At 42.4% G+C, this 25,178-nt stretch overlaps 16 non-coding genes across 16 annotated transcripts; all 16 read right to left on the bottom strand.

Moving 5' to 3' along the window:
- Positions 1–226: 226 nt before the first annotated feature.
- TRNAT-GGU (transfer RNA threonine (anticodon GGU)) lies at positions 227–299 on the bottom strand. Its single transcript has one exon. It is a non-coding gene; the product is annotated as a tRNA-Thr (tRNA).
- A 223-nt stretch (positions 300–522) lies between these two features.
- TRNAT-GGU (transfer RNA threonine (anticodon GGU)) lies at positions 523–595 on the bottom strand. Its single transcript has one exon. It is a non-coding gene; the product is annotated as a tRNA-Thr (tRNA).
- A 2,432-nt stretch (positions 596–3,027) lies between these two features.
- TRNAT-GGU (transfer RNA threonine (anticodon GGU)) lies at positions 3,028–3,100 on the bottom strand. Its single transcript has one exon. It is a non-coding gene; the product is annotated as a tRNA-Thr (tRNA).
- A 368-nt stretch (positions 3,101–3,468) lies between these two features.
- On the bottom strand, positions 3,469–3,541 carry TRNAT-GGU (transfer RNA threonine (anticodon GGU)). Its single transcript has one exon. It is a non-coding gene; the product is annotated as a tRNA-Thr (tRNA).
- A 223-nt stretch (positions 3,542–3,764) lies between these two features.
- TRNAT-GGU (transfer RNA threonine (anticodon GGU)) lies at positions 3,765–3,837 on the bottom strand. The gene has a single exon. It is a non-coding gene; the product is annotated as a tRNA-Thr (tRNA).
- Positions 3,838–4,206: 369 nt separating this feature from the next.
- Positions 4,207–4,279, bottom strand: TRNAI-GAU (transfer RNA isoleucine (anticodon GAU)). The gene has a single exon. It is a non-coding gene; the product is annotated as a tRNA-Ile (tRNA).
- Positions 4,280–5,971: 1,692 nt separating this feature from the next.
- On the bottom strand, positions 5,972–6,044 carry TRNAT-GGU (transfer RNA threonine (anticodon GGU)). Its single transcript has one exon. It is a non-coding gene; the product is annotated as a tRNA-Thr (tRNA).
- A 223-nt stretch (positions 6,045–6,267) lies between these two features.
- TRNAT-GGU (transfer RNA threonine (anticodon GGU)) lies at positions 6,268–6,340 on the bottom strand. The gene has a single exon. It is a non-coding gene; the product is annotated as a tRNA-Thr (tRNA).
- A 1,398-nt stretch (positions 6,341–7,738) lies between these two features.
- On the bottom strand, positions 7,739–7,811 carry TRNAT-GGU (transfer RNA threonine (anticodon GGU)). Its single transcript has one exon. It is a non-coding gene; the product is annotated as a tRNA-Thr (tRNA).
- Positions 7,812–8,179: 368 nt separating this feature from the next.
- Positions 8,180–8,252, bottom strand: TRNAT-GGU (transfer RNA threonine (anticodon GGU)). Its single transcript has one exon. It is a non-coding gene; the product is annotated as a tRNA-Thr (tRNA).
- Positions 8,253–9,504: 1,252 nt separating this feature from the next.
- On the bottom strand, positions 9,505–9,577 carry TRNAT-GGU (transfer RNA threonine (anticodon GGU)). The gene has a single exon. It is a non-coding gene; the product is annotated as a tRNA-Thr (tRNA).
- A 2,205-nt stretch (positions 9,578–11,782) lies between these two features.
- On the bottom strand, positions 11,783–11,855 carry TRNAI-GAU (transfer RNA isoleucine (anticodon GAU)). Its single transcript has one exon. It is a non-coding gene; the product is annotated as a tRNA-Ile (tRNA).
- Positions 11,856–12,076: 221 nt separating this feature from the next.
- TRNAT-GGU (transfer RNA threonine (anticodon GGU)) lies at positions 12,077–12,149 on the bottom strand. Its single transcript has one exon. It is a non-coding gene; the product is annotated as a tRNA-Thr (tRNA).
- Positions 12,150–13,108: 959 nt separating this feature from the next.
- On the bottom strand, positions 13,109–13,181 carry TRNAT-GGU (transfer RNA threonine (anticodon GGU)). Its single transcript has one exon. It is a non-coding gene; the product is annotated as a tRNA-Thr (tRNA).
- Positions 13,182–13,403: 222 nt separating this feature from the next.
- On the bottom strand, positions 13,404–13,476 carry TRNAT-GGU (transfer RNA threonine (anticodon GGU)). The gene has a single exon. It is a non-coding gene; the product is annotated as a tRNA-Thr (tRNA).
- A 1,467-nt stretch (positions 13,477–14,943) lies between these two features.
- TRNAT-GGU (transfer RNA threonine (anticodon GGU)) lies at positions 14,944–15,016 on the bottom strand. Its single transcript has one exon. It is a non-coding gene; the product is annotated as a tRNA-Thr (tRNA).
- Positions 15,017–25,178: the final 10,162 nt, after the last annotated feature.

Raw genomic sequence — 25,178 nt, 5'->3', positions numbered from 1 at the left:
GAAGCCCAAAAATTAAATGTTCGTCAGGTAATGTGGAAAAACTCTGAATTTTTACGTCACATCCAAGACCTCACAAAACTGCTCCAAGATGGCCGCGAACCACCAACCTTTCGGTTACCAGCTGAACGCGCTAACCATTGGGCCACGGAAGCTCAGAAATTAAATGGTTGTCAGGTATTGTGGAAAAGTTATGACTTTTCACGTTACATCTAAGACTTCACAACACCTCTCCCGGGTGGGCTCGAACCACCAACCTTTCGGTTACCAGCTGAACGCGCTAACCATTGCCCCACGGAAGCCCAAAAATTAAATGTTCGTCAGATATTGTGGAAAAAACTCTGACAATTTACGTTACATCTGAGACCTCACAACACCGCTCCCGGATAGACTCGAACCACCAAACTATTAGTTAACAGCCAAACGCGCTAACCATTGAGCCACGGAAGCTCAGAAATTAAATGGTTGTCAGGTATTGTGGAAAAGTTATGACTTTTCACGCTACATCTGAGACCCCCATTACACCTCTCCCGGGTGGGCTCGAACCACCAGCCTTTCGGTTACCAGCCGAACGCGCTAACCATTGCCCCACGGAAGCCCAAAAATTAAATGTTCGTCAGATATTGTGGAAAAAACTCTGACAATTTACGTTACATCTGAGACCTCACAACACCGCTCCCGGATAGACTCGAACCACCAAACTATTAGTTAACAGCCGAACGCGCTAACCATTGAGCCACGGAAGCTCAGAAATTAAATGGTTGTCAGGTATTGTGGAAAAGTTATGACTTTTCACGCTACATCTGAGACACCATTACACCTCTCACGGGTGGGCTCGAACCATCAACCTTTCGGTTAACAGGTGAACGCGCTAACCATTGCGCCACGGAAGCCCAAAAATTAAATGTTCGTCAGGTATTGTGGAAAAACTCTGACTTTTTACGTCACATCTGAGACCTCACAACACGGTTCCCGGTTGGGCTCGAACCACCAACCTTTCGGTTATCAGCCGAAGGCGCTAACCATTGCGCCATGGAAGCCCAAAAATTAAATGTTCGTCAGATATTGTGGAAAAAACACTGACATTTTACGTTACATCCGAGACCTCACAACACCGCTCCCGGATAGACTCGAACCACCAAACTATTAGTTAACAGCCGAACGCGCTAACCATTGGGCCACGGAAGCTCAGAAATTAAATGGTTGTCAGGTATTGTGGAAAAGTTATGACTTATCACGCTACATCTGAGACCCCCATTACACCTCTCCCGGGTGGGCTCGAACCACCAACCTTTCGGTTAACAGCTGAACGCGCAAACCATTGCGCCACGGAAGCCCAAAAATTAAATGTTCGTCAGGTAATGTGGAAAAACTCTGAATTTTTACGTCACATCTGAGACCTCACAAAACTGCTCCAAGATGGGCGCGAACCACCAACCTTTCGGTTACCAGCTGAACGCGCTAACCATTGGGCCACGGAAGCTCAGAAATTAAATGGTTGTCAGGTATTGTGGAAAAGTTATGACTTTTCACGCTACATCTGAGACCCCCATTACACCTCTCCCGGGTGGGCTCGAACCACCAACCTTTCGGTTAACAGGTGAAAGCGCTAACCATTGCGCCACGGAAGCCCAAAAATTAAATGTTCGTCAGGTATTGTGGAAAAACTCTGACATTTTACGTTACATCTGAGACCTCACAACACCGCTCCCGGATAGACTCGAACCACCAACCTATAAGTTAACAGCCGAACGCGCTAACCATTGAGTCACGGAAGCTCAGAAGTTAAATGGTTGTCAGGTATTGTGGAAAGGATATGACTTTTCACGCTACATCTGAGACCCCATTAAACCTCTTCCGGGTGGGCTCGAACCACCAACCTTTCGGTTAACAGGTGAACGCGCTAACAATTGCGCCACGGAAGCTCAGAAATTAAATGGTTGTCAGGTATTGTGGAAAAGTTATGACTTTTCACGCTACATCTGAGACCCCACAACATCTCTCCCGGGTGGGCTCGAACCTCCAACCTATCGGTTAACAGCTGAACGCGCAAACCATTGCGCCACGGAAGCCCAAAAATTAAATGCTCGTCAGGTATTGTGGAAAAACTCTGACTTTTTACGTCACATCTGAGACCTCACAACACGGTTCCCGGTTGGGCTCGAACCACCAACCTTTCGGTTAACAGCCGAAGGCGCTAACCATTGCGCCACGGAAGCCCAAAAATTAAATGTTCGTCAGATATTGTGGAAAAAACTCTGACATTTTACGTTACATCTGAGACCTCACAACACCGCTCCCGGATAGACTCGAACCACCAAACTATTAGTTAACAGCCGAACGCGCTAACCATTGGGCCACGGAAGCTCAGAAATTAAATGGTTGTCAGGTATTGTGGAAAAGTTATGACTTATCACGCTACTTCTGAGACCCCCATTACACCTCTCCCGGGTGGGCTCGAACCACCAACCTTTCGGTTAACAGGTGAACGCGCTAACCATTGCGCCACGGAAGCCCAAAAATTAAATGTTCGTCAGGTATTGTGGAAAAACTCTGACATTTTACGTTACATCTGAGACCTCACAACACCGCTCCCGGATAGACTCGAACCACCAACCTATAAGTTAACAGCCGAACGCGCTAACCATTGAGTCACGGAAGCTCAGAAGTTAAATGGTTGTCAGGTATTGTGGAAAGGATATGACTTTTCACGCTACATCTGAGACCCCATTAAACCTCTTCCGGGTGGGCTCGAACCACCAACCTTTCGGTTAACAGGTGAACGCGCTAACCATTGCGCCACGGAAGCTCAGAAATTAAATGGTTGTCAGGTATTGTGGAAAAGTTATGACTTTTCACGCTACATCTGAGACCCCACAACATCTCTCCCGGGTGGGCTCGAACCTCCAACCTATCGGTTAACAGCTGAACGCGCAAACCATTGCGCCACGGAAGCCCACAAATTAAATGCTCGTCAGGTATTGTGGAAAAACTCTGACTTTTTACGTCACATCTGAGACCTCACAACACAGTTCCCGGTTGGGCTCGAACCATCAACCTTTCGGTTACCAGCCGAACGCGCTAACCATTGAGCCACGGAAGCTCAGATATTAAATGGTTGTTACGTATTGTGGAAAAGTTTTGACTTTTTACGCTACATCTGAGATACCACAACACCTCTCCTGGATGGGCTCGAAACACCAACCTTTCGGTTAACAGCTGAACGCGCAAACCATTGCGCCACGGAAGCCCAAAAATTAAATGTTCGTCAGGTAATGTGGAAAAACTCTGAATTTTTACGTCACATCCAAGACCTCACAAAACTGCTCCAAGATGGGCGCGAACCACCAACCTTTCGGTTACCAGCTGAACGCGCTAACCATTGGGCCACGGAAGCTCAGAAATTAAATGGTTGTCAGGTATTGTGGAAAAGTTATGACTTTTCACGTTACATCTAAGACTTCACAACACCTCTCCCGGGTGGGCTCGAACCACCAACCTTTCGGTTACCAGCTGAACGCGCTAACCATTGCCCCACGGAAGCCCAAAAATTAAATGTTCGTCAGATATTGTGGAAAAAACTCTGACAATTTACGTTACATCTGATACCTCACAACACCGCTCCCGGATAGACTCGAACCACCAAACTATTAGTTAACAGCCGAACGCGCTAACCATTGAGCCACGGAAGCTCAGAAATTAAATGGTTGTCAGGTATTGTGGAAAAGTTATGACTTTTCACGCTACATCTGAGACCCCCATTACACCTCTCCCGGGTGGGCTCGAACCACCAGCCTTTCGGTTACCAGCCGAACGCGCTAACCATTGCCCCACGGAAGCCCAAAAATTAAATGTTCGTCAGATATTGTGGAAAAAACTCTGACAATTTACGTTACATCTGAGACCTCACAACACCGCTCCCGGATAGACTCGAACCACCAAACTATTAGTTAACAGCCGAACGCGCTAACCATTGAGCCACGGAAGCTCAGAAATTAAATGGTTGTCAGGTATTGTGGAAAAGTTATGACTTTTCACGCTACATCTGAGACACCATTACACCTCTCACGGGTGGGCTCGAACCATCAACCTTTCGGTTAACAGGTGAACGCGCTAACCATTGCGCCACGGAAGCCCAAAAATTAAATGTTCGTCAGGTATTGTGGAAAAACTCTGACTTTTTACGTCACATCTGAGACCTCACAACACGGTTCCCGGTTGGGCTCGAACCACCAACCTTTCGGTTATCAGCCGAAGGCGCTAACCATTGCGCCACGGAAGCCCAAAAATTAAATGTTCGTCAGATATTGTGGAAAAAACTCTGACAATTTACGTTACATCTGAGACCTCACAACACCGCTCCCGGATAGACTCGAACCACCAAACTATTAGTTAACAGCCGAACGCGCTAACCATTGGGCCACGGAAGCTCAGAAATTAAATGGTTGTCAGGTATTGTGGAAAAGTTATGACTTATCACGCTACATCTGAGACCCCCATTACACCTCTCCCGGGTGGGCTCGAGCCACCAACCTTTCGGTTAACAGGTGAACGCGCTAACCATTGCGCCACGGAAGCCCAAAAATTAAATGTTCGTCAGGTATTGTGGAAAAACTCTGACATTTTACGTTACATCTGAGACCTCACAACACCGCTCCCGGATAGACTCGAACCACCAACCTATAAGTTAACAGCCGAACGCGCTAACCATTGAGTCACGGAAGCTCAGAAGTTAAATGGTTGTCAGGTATTGTGGAAAGGATATGACTTTTCACGCTACATCTGAGACCCCATTACACCTCTCCCGGGTGGGCTCGAACCACCAACCTTTCGGTTAACAGGTGAACGCGCTAACCATTGCGCCACGGAAGCCCAAAAATTAAATGTTCGTCAGGTATTGTGGAAAAACTCTGACATTTTACGTTACATCTGAGACCTCACAACACCGCTCCCGGATAGACTCGAACCACCAACCTATTAGTTAACAGCCGAACGCGCTAACCATTGAGTCACGGAAGCTCAGAAGTTAAATGGTTGTCAGGTATTGTGGAAAGGATATGACTTTTCACGCTACATCTGAGACCCCATTAAACCTCTTCCGGGTGGGCTCGAACCACCAACCTTTCGGTTAACAGGTGAACGCCTAACCATTGCGCCACGGAAGCTCAGAAATTAAATGGTTGTCAGGTATTGTGGAAAAGTTATGACTTTTCACGCTACATCTGAGACCCCACAACTTCTCTCCCGGGTGGGCTCGAACCTCCAACCTATCGGTTAACAGCTGAACGCGCAAACCATTGCGCCACGGAAGCCCAAAAATTAAATGCTCGTCAGGTATTCTGGAAAAACTCTGACATTTTACGTTACATCTGAGACCTCACAACACCGCTCCCGGATAGACTCGAACCACCAACCTATTAGTTAACAGCCGAACGCGCAAACCATTGCGCCACGGAAGCCCAAAAATTAAATGCTCGTCAGGTATTGTGGAAAAACTCTGACTTTTTACGTCACATCTGAGACCTCACAACACAGTTGCCGGTTGGGCTCGAACCACCAACCTTTCGGTTACCAGCCGAACGCGCTAACCATTGAGCCCCTGAAGCTCAGATATTAAATGGTTGTTACGTATTGTGGAAAAGTTTTGACTTTTTACGCTACATCTGAGACACCACAACACCTCTCCTGGATGGGCTCGAAACACCAACCTTTCGGTTAACAGCTGAACGCGCAAACCATTGCGCCACGGAAGCCCAAAAATTAAATGTTCGTCAGGTAATGTGGAAAAACTCTGAATTTTTACGTCACATCTGAGACCTCACAAAACTGCTCCAAGATGGGCGCGAACCACCAACCTTTCGGTTACCAGCTGAACGCGCTAACCATTGGGCCACGGAAGCTCAGAAATTAAATGGTTGTCAGGTATTGTGGAAAAGTTATGACTTTTCACGTTACATCTGAGACTTCACAACACCTCTCCCGGGTGGGCTCGAACCACCAACCTTTCGGTTACCAGCTGAACGCGCTAACCATTGCCCCACGGAAGCCCAAAAATTAAATGTTCGTCAGATATTGTGGAAAAAACTCTGACAATTTACGTTACATCTGAGACCTCACAACACCGCTCCCGGATAGACTCGAACCACCAAACTATTAGTTAACAGCCGAACGCGCTAACCATTGAGCCACGGAAGCTCAGAAATTAAATGGTTGTCAGGTATTGTGGAAAAGTTATGACTTTTCACGCTACATCTGAGACCCCCATTACACCTCTCCCGGGTGGGCTCGAACCACCAACCTTTCGGTTACCAGCTGAACGCGCTAACCATTGCCCCACGGAAGCCCAAAAATTAAATGTTCGTCAGATATTGTGGAAAAAACTCTGACAATTTACGTTACATCTGAGACCTCACAACACCGCTCCCGGATAGACTCGAACCACCAACCTATTAGTTAACAGCCGAACGCGCAAACCATTGCGCCACGGAAGCCCAAAAATTAAATGCTCGTCAGGTATTGTGGAAAAACTCTGACTTTTTACGTCACATCTGAGACCTCACAACACAGTTGCCGGTTGGGCTCGAACCATCAACCTTTCGGTTACCAGCCGAACGCGCTAACCATTGAGCCACGGAAGCTCAGATATTAAATGGTTGTTACGTATTGGGGAAAAGTTTTGACTTTTTACGCTACATCTGAGACACCACAACACCTCTCCTGGATGGGCTCGAAACACCAACCTTTCGGTTAACAGCTGAACGCGCAAACCATTGCGCCACGGAAGCCCAAAAATTAAATGTTCGTCAGGTAATGTGGAAAAACTCTGAATTTTTACGTCACATCTGAGACCTCACAAAACTGCTCCAAGATGGGCGCGAACCACCAACCTTTCGATTACCAGCTGAACGCGCTAACCATTGGGCCACGGAAGCTCAGAAATTAAATGGTTGTCAGGTATTGTGGAAAAGTTATGACTTTTCACGCTACATCTGAGACCCCATTACACCTCTCCCGGGTGGGCTCGAACCACCAACCTTTCGGTTAACAGGTGAAAGCGCTAACCATTGCGCCACGGAAGCCCAAAAATTAAATGTTCGTCAGGTATTGTGGAAAAACTCTGACATTTTACGTTGCATCTGAGACCTCACGACACCGCTCCCGGATAGACTCGAACCACCAACCTATTAGTTAACAGCCGAACGCGCTAACCATTGAGTCACGGAAGCTCAGAAGTTAATAGGTTGTCAGGTATTGTGGAAAGGATATGACTTTTCACGCTACATCTGAGACCCCATTACACCTCTTCCGGGTGGGCTCGAACCACCAACCTTTCGGTTAACAGGTGAACGCGCTAACCATTGCGCCACGGAAGCTCAGAAATTAAATTATTGTTACGTATTGTGGAAAAGTTTTGACTTTTTACGCTACATCTGAGACACCACAACACCTCTCCTGGATGGGCTCGAAACACCAACCTTTCGGTTAACAGCTGAACGCGCAAACCATTGCGCCACGGAAGCCCAAAAATTAAATGTTCGTCAGGTAATGTGGAAAAACTCTGAATTTTTACGTCACATCTGAGACCTCACAAAACTGCTCCAAGATGGGCGCGAACCACCAACCTTTCGGTTACCAGCTGAACGCGCTAACCATTGGGCCACGGAAGCTCAGAAATTAAATGGTTGTCAGGTATTGTGGAAAAGTTATGACTTTTCACGTTACATCTGAGACTTCACAACACCTCTCCCGGGTGGGCTCGAACCACCAACCTTTCGGTTACCAGCTGAACGCGCTAACCATTGCCCCACGGAAGCCCAAAAATTAAATGTTCGTCAGGTATTGTGGAAAAACTCTGACATTTTACGTTACATCTGAGACCTCACAACACCGCTCCCGGATAGACTCGAACCACCAAACTATTAGTTAACAGCCGAACGCGCTAACCATTGAGCCACGGAAGCTCAGAAATTAAATGGTTGTCAGGTATTGTGGAAAAGTTATGACTTTTCACGCTACATCTGAGACACCATTACACCTCTCACGGGTGGGCTCGAACCATCAACCTTTCGGTTAACAGGTGAACGCGCTAACCATTGGGCCACGGAAGCTCAGAAATTAAATGGTTGTCAGGTATTGTGGAAAAGTTATGACTTTTCACGTTACATCTGAGACTTCACAACACCTCTCCCGGGTGGGCTCGAACCACCAACCTTTCGGTTACCAGCTGAACGCGCTAACCATTGCCCCACGGAAGCCCAAAAATTAAATGTTCGTCAGATATTGTGGAAAAAACTCTGACAATTTACGTTACATCTGAGACCTCACAACACCGCTCCCGGATAGACTCGAACCACCAAACTATTAGTTAACAGCCGAACGCGCTAACCATTGAGCCACGGAAGCTCAGAAATTAAATGGTTGTCAGGTATTGTGGAAAAGTTATGACTTTTCACGCTACATCTGAGACACCATTACACCTCTCACGGGTGGGCTCGAACCATCAAACTTTCGGTTAACAGGTGAACGCGCTAACCATTGCGCCACGGAAGCCCAAAAATTAAATGTTCGTCAGGTATTCTGGAAAAACTTTGACTTTTTACGTTACATCTGAGACCCCACAACATCTCTCCAGGGTGGTCTCGAACCACCAACCTTTCGGTTAACCGCTGAACACGCTAACCATTGCGCTTCGGAAGCCCAAAAATTAAACGTTCGTCATGTATTGTGGAAAAACTCTGACATTTTACGTTACATCTGAGACCTCACAACACCGCTCCCGGATAGACTCGAACCACCAAACTATTAGTTAACAGCCGAACGCGCTAACCATTGAGCCACGGAAGCTCAGAAATTAAATGGTTGTCAGGTATTGTGGAAAAGTTATGACTTTTCACGCTACATCTGAGACCCCCATTACACCTCTCCCGGCTGGGCTCGAACCACCAACCTTTAGGTTAACCAGTGAACGCGCTAACCATTGCGCCACGGAAGCCCAAAAATTAAATGTTCGTCAGGTATTGTGGAAAAACTCTGACATTTTACGTTACATCTGAGACCTCACAACACCGCTCCCGGATAGACTCGAACCACCAACCTATTAGTTAACAGCCGAACGCGCTAACCATTGAGTCACGGAAGCTCAGAAGTTAAATGGTTGTCAGGTATTGTGGAAAGGATATGACCTTTCACGCTACATCTGAGACCCCATTACACCTCTTCCGGGTGGGCTCGAACCACCAACCTTTCGGTTAACAGGTGAACGCGCTAACCATTGCGCCACGGAAGCTCAGAAATCAAATGGTTGTCAGGTATTGTGGAAACGTTATGACTTTTCACGCTACATCTGAGACCCCACAACATCTCTCCCGGGTGGGCTCGAACCTCCAACCTATCGGTTAACAGCTGAACGCGCAAAACATTGCGCCACGGAAGCCCAAAAATTAAATGCTCGTCAGGTATTGTGGAAAAACTCTGAATTTTTACGTCACATCTGAGACCTCACAACTCAGTTCCCGGTTGGGCTCGAACCACCAACCTTTCGGTTACCAGCCGAACGCGCTAACCATTGAGCCACGGAAGCTCAGATATTAAATGGTTGTTACGTATTGTGGAAAAGTTTTGACTTTTTACGCTACATCTGAGACACCACAACACCTCTCCTGGATGGGCTCGAAACACCAACCTTTCGGTTAACAGCTGAACGCGCAAACCATTGCGCCACGGAAGCCCAAAAATTAAATGTTCGTCAGGTAATGTGGAAAAACTCTGAATTTTTACGTCACATCTGAGACCTCACAAAACTGCTCCAAGAAGGGCGCGAACCACCAACCTTTCGGTTACCAGCTGAACGCGCTAACCATTGGGCCACGGAAGCTCAGAAATTAAATGGTTGTCAGGTATTGTGGAAAAGTTATGACTTTTCACGTTACATCTGAGACTTCACAACACCTCTCCTGGGTGGGCTCGAACCACCAACCTTTCGGTTACCAGCTGAACGCGCTAACCATTGCCCCACGGAAGCCCAAAAATTAAATGTTCGTCAGATATTGTGGAAAAAACTCTGACAATTTACGTTACATCTGAGACCTCACAACACCGCTCCCGGATAGACTCGAACCACCAAACTATTAGTTAACAGCCGAACGCGCTAACCATTGAGCCACGGAAGCTCAGAAATTAAATGGTTGTCAGGTATTGTGGAAAAGTTATGACTTTTCACGCTACATCTGAGACCCCATTACACCTCTCCCGGGTGGGCTCGAACCACCAACCTTTCGGTTAACAGGTGAAAGCGCTAACCATTGCGCCACGGAAGCCCAAAAATTAAATGTTCGTCAGGTATTGTGGAAAAACTCTGACATTTTACGTTGCATCTGAGACCTCACGACACCGCTCCCGGATAGACTCGAACCACCAACCTATTAGTTAACAGCCGAACGCGCTAACCATTGAGTCACGGAAGCTCAGAAGTTAAATGGTTGTCAGGTATTGTGGAAAGGATATGACTTTTCACGCTACATCTGAGACCCCATTAAACCTCTTCCGGGTGAGCTCGAACCACCAACCTTTCGGTTAACAGGTGAACGCGCTAACCATTGCGCTACGGAAGCCCAAAAATTAAACGTTCGTCAGGTATTGTGGAAAAACTCTGACTTTTTACGTCACATCTGAGACCTCACAACACAGTTCCTGGTTGGGCTCGAACCACCAACCTTTCGGTTAACAGCCGAACGCGCTAACCATTGCGCCACGGAAGCCAAAAAATTAAATGGTCGTCAGGTATTGTGGAAAAACTCTGACATTTTACGTTACATCAGAGACCTCACAAAACCACTCCCGAATAGGCTCGAACCAGGGAGTAATAAACGTTAGAGGGAGTTTTGATGTTATGCTAAAAAAACCGTCATACAGTGGCAAATAGGAAAGAAAGTGGGGGGTAGGAATTTTTATCTCCGTTCCTCAATTTTAGCTAACGCGCAGGCGCGAGTGACGTCGTTTACTACCGCCAGCAGGGAGAATTTAAAAATTCTATCTGCCGCCACACGGCCAACTTAGATCAACTCCTAAGTTGGCCATGGCCGCCAGCGCCAGCTTCCGCTTCCATCGACTGCTGCCCCACTCACTCTGTTCAACCAACAATCAACGTCTGTTGGGAGGAAACGGAGGCTTAATAAAATGCCAAATTGTTTTTGTAACGGTTATAGGAATGATTCAAGGTATTCGCTGAAAAATATATCAAAGGAATATCCTTCCACGCGTTTCCAAAGCCAAAAACCCAGATAGAAAAATGTAAAAGATGGATATTAGCTTGTGGAAGACCGATTTCTACGAGCTTCTATTCACTTTCAATAAATTTCAAGCCTTGTTTTTGGTTTGGGAAATGGTTTGAAAACGATATTTACCATGTCGGGTGTTGTTAAATACTTAGGGTTACTTGAACAATTATAAAACAACACTTCTTATAGTTAACCATGGCAGAAATGCAAACACGACCTTCCCCTTCTAGTTCAAAGCCGGTTTTTAAATTTGACGCATGCGCGCGGACACCGCGATGAGTCCCCGAGTCAGCTCCAGATAGAGACGAGTTTAGCCAGGAAAGCGAACGAACGCGCCTATTCACTTTAACACTCCCTCTCAAGTCTCTCCTGCCTGCTCGAACCACCAACCTATTAGTTAACAGCCGAACGCGCTAACCATTGCGCCACGGAAGCCTAAAAATTAAATGGTCGTCAGGTATTGTGGAAAAACTTTGGCTTTTTACGTTACATTTGAGATCCCACAACACAGTTCCCGGTTGGGCTCGAACCACCAACCTTTCGGTTATCAGCCGAACGCGCTAACCATTGAGCCACGGAAGCTCAGATATTAAATGGTTGTTACGTATTGTGGAAAAGTTTTGACTTTTTACGCTACATCTGAGACACCACAACACCTCTCCTGGATGGGCTCGAAACACCAACCTTTCGGTTAACAGCTGAACGCGCAAACCATTGCGCCCCGGAAGCCCAAAAATTAAATGTTCGTCAGGTAATGTGAAAAAGTTATGACTTTTCACGTTACATCTGAGACTTCACAACACCTCTCCCGGGTGGGCTCGAACCACCAACCTTTCGGTTACCAGCTGAACGCGCTAACCATTGCCCCACGGAAGCCCAAAAATTAAATGTTCGTCAGATATTGTGGAAAAAACTCTGACAATTTACGTTACTTCTGAGACCTCACAACACCGCTCCCGGATAGACTCGAACCACCAAACTATTAGTTAACAGCCGAACGCGCTAACCATTGAGCCACGGAAGCTCAGAAATTAAATGGTTGTCAGGTATTGTGGAAAAGTTATGACTTTTCACGCTACATCTGAGACCCCCATTACACCTCTCCCGGGTGGGCTCGAACCACCAACCTTTCGGTTAACAGGTGAACGCGCTAACCATTGCGCCACGGAAGCCCAAAAATTAAATGTTCGTCAGGTATTGTGGAAAAACTCTGACATTTTACGTTACATCTGAGACCTCACAACACCGCTCCCGGATAGACTCGAACCACCAACCTATTAGTTAACAGCCGAACGCGCTAACCATTGCGCTTCGGAAGCCCAAAAATTAAACGTTCGTCAGGTATTGTGGAAAAACTCTGACTTTTTACGTCACATCTGAGACCTCACAACACAGTTCCCGGTTGGGCTCGAACCACCAACCTTTCGGTTAACAGCCGAAGGCGCTAACCATTGCGCCACGGAAGCCCAAAAATTAAATGTTCGTCAGATATTGTGGAAAAAACTCTGACATTTTACGTTACATCTGAGCCCTCACAACACCGCTCCCGGATAGACTCGAACCACCAAACTATTAGTTAACAGCCGAACGCGCTAACCATTGAGCCACGGAAGCTCAGAAATTAAATGGTTGTCAGGTATTGTGGAAAGGATATGACTTTTCACGCTACATCTGAGACCCCATTACACCTCTTCCGGGTGGGCTCGAACCACCAACCTTTCGGTTAACAGGTGAACGCGCTAACCATTGCGCCACGGAAGCTCAGAAATTAAATGGTTGTCAGGTATTGTGGAAAAGTTATGACTTTTCACGCTACATCTGAGACCCCACAACACCTCTCCCGGGTGGGCTCGAACCACCAACCTTTCGGTTACCAGCTGAACGCGCTAACCATTGCCCCACGGAAGCCCAAAAATTAAATGTTCGTCAGATATTGTGGAAAAAACTCTGACAATTTACGTTACATCTGAGACCTCACAACACCGCTCCCGGAGAGACTCGAACCACCAAACTATTAGTTAACAGTCGAACGCGCTAACCATTGAGCCACGGAAGCTCAGAACTTAAATGGTTGTCAGGTATTGTGGAAAAGTTATGACTTTTCACGCTACATCTGAGACCCCATTACACCTCTCCCGGGTGGGCTCGAACCATCAACCTTTCGGTTACCAGCTGAACGCGCTAACCATTGCGCTACGGAAGCCCAAAAATTAAACGTTCGTCAGGTATTGTGGAAAAACTCTGACTTTTTACGTCACATCTGAGACCTCACAACACAGTTCCTGGTTGGGCTCGAACCACCAACCTTTCGGTTAACAGCCGAACGCGCTAACCATTGCGCCACGGAAGCCAAAAAATTAAATGGTCGTCAGGTATTGTGGAAAAACTCTGACATTTTACGTTACATCAGAGACCTCACAAAACCACTCCCGAATAGGCTCGAACCAGGGAGTAAGGAACGTTAGAGGGAGTTTTGATGTTATGCTGAAAAAACCGTCATACAGTGGCAAATAGGAAAGAAAGTGGGGGGTTGGAATTTTTATCTCCGTTCCTCAATTTTAGCTAACGCGCAGGCGCGAGTGACGTCGTTTACTACCGCCAGCAGGGAGAATTTAAAAATTCTATCTGCCGCCACACGGCCAACTTAGATCAACTCCTAAGTTGGCCATGGCCGCCAGCGCCAGCTTCCGCTTCCATCGACTGCTGCCCCACTCACTCTGTTCAACCAACAATCAACGTCTGTTGGGAGGAAACCGAGGCTTAATAAAATGCCAAATTGTTTTTGTAACGGTTGTAGGAATGATTCAAGGTATTCGCTGAAAAATATATCAAAGGAATATCCTTCCACGCGTTTCCAACGCCAAAAACCCAGATAGAAAAATGTAAAAGATGGATATTAGCTTGTGGAAGACCGATTTCTACGAGCTTCTATTCACTTTCAATAAATTTCAAGCTTTGTTTTTGGTTTGGGAAATGGATTGAAAACGATATTTACCATGTCGGGTCTTGTTAAATACTTAGGGTTACTTGAACAATTATAAAACAACACTTCTTATAGTTAACCATGGCAGAAATGCAAACACGACCTTCCCCTTCTAGTTCAAAGCCGGTTTTTAAATTTGACGCATGCGCGCGGACACCGCGATGAGTCCCCGAGTCAGCGCCAGATAGAGACGAGTTTAGCCAGGAAAGCGAACGAACGCGCCTATTCACTTTAACACTCCCTCTCAAGTCTCTCCTCCCTGCTCGAACCACCAACCTATTAGTTAACAGCCGAACGCGCTAACCATTGCGCCACGGAAGCCTAAAAATTAAATGGTCGTCAGGTATTGTGGAAAAACTTTGGCTTTTTACGTTACATTTGAGATCCCACAAAACCGCTCCCGGGTGGGCTCGAACCACCAACCTTTTGAATAACAGCTGAGCGCGCTAACCATTGCGCCACGGAAGCTCAGAAATTAAATGGTTGTCAGGTATTGTGGAAAAGTTATGACTTTTCACGCTACATCTGAGACCACAACACCTCTCCCGGGTGGGCTCGAACCACCAACCTTTCGGTTAACAGCCGAACGCGCTAACCATTGAGCCACGGAAGCTCGGAACTTAAATGGTTGTCAGGTATTGTGGAAAAGTTATGACTTTTCACGCTACATCTGAGACCCCACAACACCTCTTCCGGGTGGGCTCGAACCAACAACCTTTCGGTTACCAGCTGAACGCGCTAACCAATGCGCCACGGAAGCCCAAAAATTAAATGTTCGTCAGGTATTGTGGAAAAACTTTGGCTTTTTACGTTACATCTGAGACCCCACAACACCTCTCCCGGGTGGGTTCGAACCACCAACCTTTCGGTTAACAACCGAACGCGCTAACCACTGCGCCACGTAAAAATTAAATGGTCGTCAGGTATTGTGGAAAAACTCTGACCTTTACGTCACATCTGAGACCTCACCACACTGCTCCCGGGTGGGCTCGAACCACCAACCTTTTGAATAACAGCTGAGCGCGCTAACCATTGCGCCACGGAAGCTCAGAAATTAAATGGTTGTCAGGTATTGTGAAAAAGTTATGACTTTTCACGCTACATTTGAGACCACACAACACCTCTCCCGGGTGGGCTCGAACCACCAACCTTTCGGTTAACAGCCGATCGCGCTAACCATTGAGCCACGGAAGCTCGGAAATTAAATGGTTGTCAGGTATTGAGGAAAAGTTATGACTTTTCACGCTACATCTGAGACCCCACAACACCTCTCACGGGTGGGCTCGAACCACCAACCTTTCGGTTAACAGCCGAACGCGCTAACCATTGCGCCACGGAAGCCCAAAAATTAAATGGTCGTCAGGTATTGTGGAAAAACTTTGGCTTTTTCCGTTACATTTGAGATCCCACAAAACCGCTCCCGGGTGGGCTCGAACCACCAACCTATTGGTTAACAGCCGAACGCGGTAACCATTGAGCCGCGGAAGCTCAGATATTATATGGTTGTTACGTATTGTGGAAAAGTTTTGACTTTTTAGGCTACATCTGAGACCCCACAACACCTCTCCTGGATGGGCTCGAAACACCAACCTTTCGGTTAAAGGCTCGTTTACATGTTCGAGAGAATTAAGCTCAAAGCGGAAAGTTGAAGTTGAAAGTCGAAGCTTCTTCTCGCGTCTAAAAAAAATCGCGTCTGCCAAAAGCGTTTGTTCCCGCTGCTCCACCCGCTCCTTTGTTTACATACCAGCTGGGCGGTAGCATTGGCCTAGCTTGCAGAGTTGCCTTTCAGTCGGAAGTAAACAACTAAAATGGCGTCGACTGTCGTTAGTTTTCTTCTGGTTAAAAAGAAACTATTGCTTTTGAAAAACATTCGATATTTATATCAAAAATAGAATGGAACGTCGTTGGTAGGTACATCCTATATGGAGATATAGAAACAAAGAAGGCCATTTTCGCCTTTTGGATTAACCTTATTTGATATAATTTATATATATATTCTCTACTTGGGCTTGAGAATAATGTTGTTTTAATTGTCTAGCTTAAAAGAATGAGGCAATTTGATTACACATATTTCAAACATTTTATCTTGTTCTTTTCTTTCATTTAAAGACATTCTCAATGGTGGTGCCTAGGCCTATTTCGCGAGATAAACAAACACAAATATATCAAACGAAATTCCGTCATTGGCTATTATTGGCTTGGAAAATCACGTGACTCTTTGCGACAAGCAAGCATGAGCTGAAAAATCTACCACGGCAGATCGGAGCTTATTCGGAACACCCGCTTCATCTATGAGCAACAAGCGCGACTTGAAAAGTTCTCGCTTGTTTATAAACGGTACGCCTAGGGAGTGCAAACCCCAATACGCCTCATCTCTCAGCTTTACGCTTCGACTTTTTTCATTTCTCGCGCACATGTAAACGAGCCTTAACGGAAAAAGCCAAAGTTTTTCCACAATACCTGACGACCATTTAATTTTTGGGCTTCCGTGGCGCAATGGTTAGCGCGTTCGGCTGTTAACCGAAAGGTTGGTGGTTCGAGCCCACCCGGGAGAGGTGTTGTGGGGTCTCAGATGTAGCGTGAAAAGTCATAACTTTTCCTCAATACCTGACAATCATTTAATTTCCGGGCTTCCGTGGCTCAATGGTTAGCGCGATCGGCTGTTAACCAAAAGGTTGGTGGTTCGAGCCCACCCGGGAGAGGTGTTGTGTGGTCTCAGATGTAGCGTGAAAAGTCATAACTTTTTCACAATACCTGACAACCATTTAATTTCTGAGCTTTCGTGGCGCAATGGTTAGCGCGCTCAGCTGTTATTCAAAAGGTTGGTGGTTCGAGCCCACCCGGGGGGAGTGTTGTGAGGTCTCAGATGTGACGTAAAAGTCAGAGTTTTTCCACAATACCTGACGACCATTTAATTTTTGGGCTTCCGTGGCGCAGTGGTTAGCGCGTTCGGCTGTTAACCGAAAGGTTGGTGGTTCGAGCCCACCCGGAAGAGGTGTTGTGGGGTCTCAGATGTAGCGTGAAAAGTCATAACTTTTCCACAATACCTGACAACCATTTAATTTCTGAGCTTCCGTGGCGCAATGGTTAGCGCGCTCAGCTGTTATTCAAAAGGTTGGTGGTTCGAGCCCACCCGGGAGCGGTTTTGTGGGATCTTTAATGTAACGTAAAAAGCCAAAGTTTTTCCACAATACCTGACGACCATTTAATTTTTGGGCTTCCGTGGCGCAATGGTTAGCGCGTTCGGCTGTTAACTAATAGGTTGGTGGTTCGAGCCTATCCGGGAGTGGTTTTGTGAGGTCTCAGATGTAACGTAAAATGTCAGAGTTTTTCCACAATACCTGACGACCATTTAATTTTTTGGCTTCCGTGGCGCAATGGTTAGCGCGTTCGGCTGTTAACCGAAAGGTTGGTGGTTCGAGCCCAACCAGGAACTGTGTTGTGAGGTCTCAGATGTGACGTAAAAAGTTTATCTATTTCATGTTTACATTAGATTCGTTTCATAAGGGCCTAAGTCAACTAGCGACTTTTTAGCCCTGCTTCGCATAGATTTTTATAACAAAACAAATAATAAAATTCTAGTAGTTAAAACTGATAATAAATTAATAAATAAATTAATTTAAAAACAAAGTTAATAATAAAAACAAAGTTTAAATCAAAAAATCAAAAAAGTTGAGCCTATTATATTATTTCGATTAATTGAATCTTAAACAGCTAATCCAAATTGAAGAGGGTTATTATCATAAAGGGTTTATTATCTAGGAGGTCCCAATTTAAATTCTTATCAGTTTTAATAATATAAGTTCTTTTAGTTTGAATTTGAATAGTTTAATATTATCGAAATCTCGTATTTCTTGGGGAAGGGTGTTAAATAACATCGGACCCATATAAAATACGGAATTTAATTTTTTCGAGGTCTTACACTTGCTTACACTAAGTGTATCTTTAGACCTAGTATAAACGATTTTGTTAGCTCTGATCGTAAAGAAGGAATTCGTTAATAAATCTCTATATAATAATGTTAATGTTACAAAGTTTACTACTTCGCTTATTTTTAACAGACGAGACTTTTCGAAGAGAGGTTCCGTATGAGCAAGGAAAGGAACATTATAAATTATAAAAAAAAACGGCTTGGTTTGGACCAAGGCCGAAAAAACAAACGATATGTGTGAGGTTTATCATTTGACTGAAGTTTCAGATATTGCAATTGTTTAAGTTATTTTTAACCATTTAATCCTTAATCAATATTAAATTCAATCAAATGATTTTACTGTTAATCGATCCATTCCCTCTAAATTAATTGAAAAAATTACATATCTACGCTTTTTCAAGAACAATTACATTTTACGAAAACATTTTATCATGAAATTAATTATTTTGAAGGGAGTACGTGTTGAGATATCAACATAGAATATTTGAAATATTCTATTGACTTTCTAAAAAGAGCAAGCGAACTTTGACATAATTCGAAAGGAAAATGTAAAAATTTAAACGAAATGCTACATTTCTATAGCGAATGACAAGCCACAACCATAATCATAATCATTCATGTACACGAATGTTTTATAGTTTTAGGTTATTAAGGTTGGCGGGCAAGTCCGGAGAGTCACTAATGTGAAAAGGTTTCGAACTATATGGTATTATTGGCTGAGTGTGTTGCGACGGCTCAGATGAGCCATACACTTGAACCACTGGTGCTTTTAAAATTTTTTATATTGGGAAAATAGAGGAAGGGGGGTCGGAGTAGAGTGTGACCTTCGCATAACTGGTAATGAATAATGTGTATACCCATATTATTTCCGCATGAAATGAATATAACAAGTCATTGGTACTGAGAAGTATTTCTTTTCATGTAATCTTTACCCTTTGGTTATATCAGAAGTAAGATAAGGGACTAGTATTAACGAGGTAACCAAACTCTTCACTTGGCGATGGAAGCGGCATAAAATCGTCAAATTTGTTCACTAGTGCTAGGCTCTATTACTAATGCTAGGGCACTTTAATTCTAGTCCCTTATCTTACTGCTGGTTATATTTATACCGATATCATATTTTTCCTGTGCTACAGAGAGCCACCTACTAAACGAAACCACAAAGGATAAACATTGTTGCTTTATCTCAAGAAGACGACATTAGTTTATAAATTAGTTTGAGAAAAAAAGTTCTTTATCATATTTTCTCTAACATCAGTCTTCTCAGAAACTTACTACAGATTTAAACTTTTTTGGTGCAAACTTGAAAATTTGTTAAGCCAGCAACAATTAAAACTGTGTCCGCCAAGGTGCTTACAAGTTAGTGAGCAACGACACGAAATCCCTTCAAAATAATTAATTTCATGATAAAATGTTTTCGGAAAATGTAATTGTTCTTGAAAAAGCGTAGATATGTAATTTTTTCAATTAATTTAGAGGGAATGGATCGATTAACAGTAAAATCATTTGATTGAATTTAATATTGATTAAGGATTAAATGGTTAAAAATAACTTAAACAATTGCAATATCTGAAACTTCAGTCAAATGATAAACCTCACACATATCGTTTGTTTTTTCGGCCTTGGTCCAAACCAAGCCGTTTTTTTTTATAATATCTGTTACTTCAGTCTTATTGTAATTAAAATTTGAATAATTTTATTTTTGCTTTACCGTCATACATTTGGGGTTGATCTATTTCTAATTGCTTAAAGAAGTACTTAAGTATCGTTAATTACATTTAACTTATATTCAAAAACATTGATTTCGATAAGCAAATAATGTTGTACTTTATTTATGAAAGAAGTTTAAAAACGACGGTATTTAAAATATGGAAGAAAAATATTTGTTTGTACACTGTATACATATACAGTGTTGTCGAGATCAGACCAACAGCTTCCTTTATGTAAAACCCCCAATACTGCCAACGGGAGATGTCATACTAAATTATACAGGGTGTAAGTTAATGTTTAGAATTCATGTTTTACTGTATGCCTGAATGCAAAAAAATATATTAAAGCACAGTCCTACGATTAGTCTTAGTCTCTTAGAACCTGGGTCTCAAATTGCAACCTTAAACTGTTTGGTAAACAACTCAACCTTCATAACGTGCATTTTCGGGAGGGCATTCTTGGAAACCAAATTATCGGACCCTTTTTCTTGATAAGAAAATCTCTGAAGGCATTTAATTGGACTTCCTGCGTCATGAGTTCGTTGCTTGAAAAGTTATTGCAAGACATGGGCAGATGAAGAGTGCCTGCACCACAATGGTAATCACATTGAACATTTACGTTGAAGTTGATGTGTACCAAACAGATTAGAGGTTGTAATTTGAGGCCCAAATTCCAAGACTAATCGCAAGACTGTGCTTTAAAATTTTCTGTTGCTCCCCCCCCCACTTGACTGGTATGCTAGGTGATATTTCAGTAGCAGAAAATTTATTGAATTAGGGATAGCGAGAGATGGCTAGCGATGTGGCTTAGTTATGGGCTAGACGCCCTTGTTTTATTGGCAACATTATTACATTGAATGTTGCCAGATTAAATTGTTGCTGGTGATTTTGCGAACTATGTTAATGATATATTAAAATTTAAATGGAAAAGTTTCATTTTGACACATTCCTTACCCTAAAGTTTTGTATTTGGAGCCTATTAATGAATTATAGTGATAATGTAATTAATTTTAGTGTTTAATAGGAAAACATTTAGGCTGAAAGAACAACTCGCGTAGTTTGATCTTATTTTAAAATTTCAGTTCAGGGTTATCTATAGTTACCCAAAAAACCTATTGTTTTCGATTAATTTCACGTTAAATATGGTTATTTAGTTTAAATTAACGGCTTATCTTCTTTTACTAGTGTTATTTCAGTTTATTAAACGAGTTTGAACAAGAAATTCTCCCTAACTGCAAACTTTAGAGGCGTGACTGTTTGACTCTTGCGGAACAATCACTATTTTGCCCCAAAACTTTTAAATATCGCTCCTTTTCAATGGCTCTCTTTTCAAAATGGGGAAAAATGCTTTTAAATGACAATTTAATTAATCGTAAGAATTAAACAGGAAAGTGGAGGCTGGGTGAAAGATAAGTGTAGTTTTAATTTTAATTTGTTAGTTTAATTATAAGGTATCCATGAATTTACCCAAAACACGAATCTTTCACATTAATTATACTTGATTGAGTTTAATTTAACGGCTTATCTTGTTTATCTAGTGTGGATTTAGTTTATAATACAAGTTTCAATAAAATATTAACTTAAATTGTAATTACCCTAAAATTTTAATGTATGCAGTTATATGCACTTTTGATATATTTTAATGATCATTTAAATTAATTTGAAAGTGAAATAGGAAACTACTGTGGCTGTACGAAAAACTTGTAAGGTTTTAATCTTAATTTGAGCGTGGTTCGTGAGAGTGGATTAAGCTTAAAATTTATTTGATTTTTTACCCTAATTGCAATGTTTAGTGCAGTTTAATATTTTTGCCATATATTCATCATTGTGGTACCCTAAACGTTTGAATTTCGCGGCAATTAATGTACTTTAAAGATAGTTTAAATTAACTTAAGTGTGAAATAGAAAATATTGGGCTTTACCAATGGCTTGGGTAGTTTTAATCATAATTAAACAGTTTATTTAAAAGTTATTTGAGTTATTTGGTTTAATTTCACGTTAATTATATTAAATTGAGTTAAAATTAACGTAGGATTGTGTTTTGGCAGTGTACATTTAGGTTATAAAATGAGTTTGAATGTATGCATCACCTTAATTGCTATTTTTAGTGGAGTTTTCGATTCTCATTTTACGCTAAACTTTTGAATTTCGCGCCTATTATGGTACTTTGGAGATAATTTAAATTAGCTTAAGCGTGAAAGAGAACACATTTACTAACGGCTTGGGTAGATACAATCTTAATCAAGAACATCATTTAAGAGTTATCTGAGTTTTCATCCAAAAAATGTATATTTGGGGTTTAATTTCACGTTAATTATACTTAATTACGTTGAAATTAACTTGTCGTCAGTGCTCATTAAGCTTATAAAATGACTTTCAACAATTAATTCACCTTAATTCTAATGTTTAGAGGAGTTTTTGATTATTTCCAACACATTGCGTTCAATTTTTATCATATCCTGTTCTAGGTTTATGGTAAGGTAAAGATTATCTATACAATATGTTAATGAATGATGTTATTCTATAGTTTAGCTTAAATACCAGTAATTAAATCAAATACCTATACAATTCATAGCAATTCTGACATATAAACAAACGGCAATGTGGACTGTAGAAATAGAAAACAACGTATACCTCCCGTTTCTAACGTGGTTATGTTGAGAGAATCTGTGATGTAAACCTGAAAATTATTTCACCAATTAAATTATATAACGACACTGTCCTCCTGGAAAAACCAGTACCACTGTTACTTATGAATTAAACAATCCACTGTTGGTAACAAATAGTTTATAAAATGATAACGTAACATCACAGTATGACTGATTCAATAGGATCAAAATTGTTTTAACGAATAATCTGGTCCTCTACATTGGTTTAGTTAGCTATCGTCATCTATATAATGTTTGACTGGAACATTTTGGCGGTTAATTCAAATGCGGGTTTAGATAGAGCTAACTTAGTGTTAAATGAGCGTTATGCGTTTGATAATTTTAGCATTGCTAAAGGTAATTCGAGGGGATAATCACTAAAATGCGTAATCACTATAACTAAACTTTCTCTTTCAAAAGTTTCTGGGCAAAAGTCCATTTTAGAAATTTATAAGATGTGATAAGTGTGCATCGGCATAAGTCTATGTTGTAAACTCATCGAGGGGATAATCACTAAAAACTATCTGTTCTTCGATTCGCCGGAATATTAGAATTACAGCATAAGTAAATTTATACGGTTATAATTTAATCACTGTTTAGAATAGGAAATCGAGGGGCTATTCACTCTGATTTTATGCACGGTAAATCATTTAAGCATTGAAAAAGATAGCGCTATTCACTCATTAGGGTAAGGTATAGAGGGGTTATCCACTCATTAGGGTAGGGTATAGAGGGGTTATCCACTCACTAGGGTAGGGTATAGAGGGGCTATTCACTCGTACGATATGGCTACTATTACGATCCCTTGGGCCGTCTTGTTAAAAGCTGTCAACGATAAAACGTTTGTTATTATTGAACTTTTTTTATTAATTTATAACATTTATAGGATAAACTAGCCGTTACCCGCGGCGTCGCACGCCTGTTATAAGAACTTCCACCTAAAATGATATAAAGAATGTGTAGATTTTACTGATGACTAATATTTTTGTAGCACCCTAGGAGCGAAGGCACTCGGCACAGCCCGTCGGGATATTTTTTATTACTTTTCACGCGGACATTATTCCATAAAGAAGGGTTTTTAAGTTTTTGGCCGCCATTTAAAAAGATGGCAACAAATCGAACCCAAAATACCTTTAAGCCCGTCTATAGGTTAAAGGAAACCATTTGTGAAATCGGTTGAAACGCGCGGACTTTGTTGCATAGAGAATATTTTCTTACATTTCTAGGCGCCATTTTAAAAGATGGCGAAAAATCGAACCCGAAAGACCATTCAGCCCGTCTTAAGGTTAAAGCAAACCAGTGTACTAAATATTTGTGAAATCGGTTGAAACGCGCGTACTTAATTGCATAGAGAATATTTTTACATTTCTGTGCGCCATTTTTTAAGATGGCGGCGGATTGGAAAAATCTTTCTTAGTACGCGCCTACTACTTATGAGTAACGTTCCTGCAAATTTTCAGCCTTCTAGGGCAAGCGGTTTGGGCTGGGCGTTGATTATCAGTCAGTCTGTCAGTCAGTCAGTCAGTCAGGACTTTGATTTATATAGATATAGATAGATACGTCTACTATTAAGAGGTACAATGCTTGAAATTTGTGTTTCAATGACACGTGACCTAATTAACATATGCCTTACCTAACCCGACCTATAAAACAAGCAATATTTTCAACGTTTTTTGTTGAGAGACCTTGAAAAATAAACGATTTTTTGGAAAAGGGCCGAGTTGATTAGTAATGACCTAATATTAATCTCGGTTTGTAAAATAAAAAATAAAATTCTTATGCCATGAAATATTTTCCAATAAGCATGTATTTTTAAAAAATTGTGCATACAGACCTCAAAAAGGTTTTTAAGTGATGTTTTAAAAAGTAAAACATGCTCATTATTAAAACCAATCTGACTCCATTACATTAGTTGTTGCCCAAAAGAGTTCATTTGGATAATTTTAACGGCATTAACTTTTTTACTTAAAATCGTGTTCAGTCAGGATTGATATAATAAGAGAGCCGTCAACGTGTACAACACAATAGGAAAGGTAGTGAAGTCCTACAAGACTATAAATATTCCTGTAAATCAGGTGCATGGTCCTGAAATGGGGTGAACAGGAGTTTGATATGAGATTAATAGGGGTTTAAAATTGGGGCATGAAATGGGGGTAAATTGAGACATGAAATGGGTGTAAATTGGGACATGAAATGGGGGTAAATTGGGACAAGAAATAGGTGTAAATTGGGACATGAAATGGGGGTAAATACGGACATGAAATGGGGGTAAATACGGACATGAAATGGGGTAAATATGGACTTGAAATGGGGTAAATATGGACTTGAAATGGGGTAAATATGGACTTGAAATGGGGTAAATATGGACTTGAAATGGGGGTAAATATGGACTTGAAATGGGGTAAATATCGACTTGAAATGGGGGTAAATATCGACTTGAAATGGGTCTAAATATGGACTTGAAATGGGTCTAAATATGGACTTGAAATGGGTCTAAATATCGACTTGAAATGGGTCTAAATATGGACTTGAAATGGGTCTAAATATCGACTTGAAATGGGTCTAAATATGGACTTGAAATGGGTCTAAATATGGACTTGAAATGGGTCTAAATATGGACTTGAAATGGGTCTA

This window comes from Phalangium opilio, unplaced genomic scaffold (genome assembly GCF_054372755.1).
Source record: "Phalangium opilio isolate 3A_F unplaced genomic scaffold, DU_Popi_V2 ptg000209l_1, whole genome shotgun sequence".
In the NCBI taxonomy this organism is placed as follows: domain Eukaryota; kingdom Metazoa; phylum Arthropoda; class Arachnida; order Opiliones; family Phalangiidae; genus Phalangium; species Phalangium opilio.
This window is presented reverse-complemented; position numbering and strand designations above follow the sequence as displayed.